At 41.3% G+C, this 1,960-nt stretch overlaps 1 long non-coding RNA gene across 1 annotated transcript; it reads left to right on the top strand.

The window, feature by feature from the left end:
* The first annotated feature begins 1,200 nt into the window (after positions 1–1,200).
* Positions 1,201–1,716, top strand: LOC130099756 (uncharacterized). Its single transcript, XR_008808450.1, has 3 exons — positions 1,201–1,301; positions 1,427–1,517; positions 1,611–1,716. It is a non-coding gene; the product is annotated as an uncharacterized LOC130099756 (long non-coding RNA).
* Positions 1,717–1,960: the final 244 nt, after the last annotated feature.

Raw genomic sequence — 1,960 nt, 5'->3', positions numbered from 1 at the left:
GTTTGCAGTTTCATCAGCAGAAGTCAGCTTCAAGACTCACACAGGAGTTTGTAGGTCGCCCGCTTACTGTTACAAAGATCACCGCAGTTATACCATTTCCAAGGTCTAAGCTACGTCATTGCTTACAGGTTGAATGGTTCTCATTGGCTAAGAAATAGATAAACAGTAATTTTCCACACATATACAGATAGACGGATGCATATCTCCATCGATTATGCAGCTGACACTCAGACCCTGAAGTTAGGAACGTCGTGACCTTCCAGGTCGCAGATTTGGGTTTCTGAAAGCCAGCATGTCCAGAACAACAACTCAGTCAATCTCCAATAATGCCAGTGGTTCCTTAACTTGTAACCAAGAAGACTAACACACACACCAACACACAGCATTTCCAAGGTTGGATTTGGCCAGGCTCTAACTATAAACAGGAGAGTCCTCTCAAAACATCAAGATAATGCATTCTTTCTCTCAAGGAGAGCTACACTTTAACAAAGAAATGGTGCCTTAAACTATTGGCTTCAATGACCCCTATATGTTTTAACACGTTGAAGACCTTTCTCAAACACAAAACAAGTCCCTATTTCATTTCTGGAAGCCAGGCTAAATGAGGAAGCACTGTTACTGCATTCAGATATCAAATACAGACATTAAAGAATACATGAAAAGAACATTTCAGTAATCACACTGGTAACTGTTACATGTGTGTCCTGTGTTTCCCCCTGCTTAGTGTTTTTGGTTCAGTCCTGTGTTCCAGTTTTCCCGCTCCTTGTTTGTGTTCAGTTCATTCACCTGTGTTGTGTTAATTTGCCCCAGCTGTGCCTTGTTTCCCTGATCTGTTCTGTGTATTTAAACCCTGTGTTCTCCCTCATTTCTGGTCGATTCTTGTTTGTGTATGGTGTGTAAAAGTTATCCTGTGTTTTATTAAATCCTCTTAATTCCTATTCTCCGGCTTCCTTGTGCTTCCAACCACCACACGTACCGGTAACAGTAACTTCTATAACAAAGTAAAATCTCACAAGCCTAAAGAAGTCATTCTACTCTTTGATATTAATACCTTGATTATAATCACTCATTCATTACATATACATTGAAGCAGCAGTGGATTCCAATCCACCCCCTTCACTACTTATCAGCAACAACCTCAACATGTAAAGGTAGTACTGGGCACATAAATAACAGAGGTAATGTGAATTTTGTCTGGATGTTACAGGGACAGATGAGCACACACGTCTGCTTATCCGCTGGAGGGTGGCTCATGAAGCCCTCTTCACCGGAAAGCAGAATGCTGCCATCAAAGGCTTTGAGTGAGTATACTACAGAAATAACAAAACAATCGATTTAAATGTTTATTTGTAGTTTATTTCCGTTGTAATTTCACAGAGTTATTACAGCACTTTTCTGATTCTTGATTTCTCTGCATTTGCTGCAGATCTTTTGTGGCGGAGCAGAGGATGCAAGGAAAGATGATGGAGGCATTTGTTGGGGAAAAAAAGGTTTTAGGGATTTTACTAAAATATAAAGTAAGGTCATTTATGTTACATTTAATACAGAAATCAAATTACATTGTGCTGTTAAAATGACTGCTTTTGTATAATGTTTGTGCATTTTTGTAGGATCTGAAATGTCTGCAGACTGATGTGAGCCCTGAAGATGAGGAGCCCAGAGCTGAATCCTGGAAACGGTGCCATGGATGAGACCCTCCATCACTCCACCTGCCCTCACTCCACCTGCCCTTACTCCACCTGCCCTTATCGCCTCAGATTGTGAAGCACAGCAACAACCTCCGGCACGAAGGGACGGCTCACCTCTGGTGGTCAGCTGATTCATCAGAATAAAGCCGCAGAATGGGAACCGCTGTGTTGAGATGGCAGTATGTGGGGTTCAGCGCCTGTAAATACATGCTTGTAGTTTGAATAAAGCTTTGTTTCATGTGTTGTTGACTTGTATATGCATTTGTTTATTG

Source organism: Rhinichthys klamathensis, unplaced genomic scaffold (genome assembly GCF_029890125.1).
Source record: "Rhinichthys klamathensis goyatoka isolate OS25496 unplaced genomic scaffold, OSU_Roscu_1.1 h1tg000236l_1, whole genome shotgun sequence".
Lineage (NCBI taxonomy): Eukaryota > Metazoa > Chordata > Actinopteri > Cypriniformes > Leuciscidae > Rhinichthys > Rhinichthys klamathensis.
This window is presented reverse-complemented; position numbering and strand designations above follow the sequence as displayed.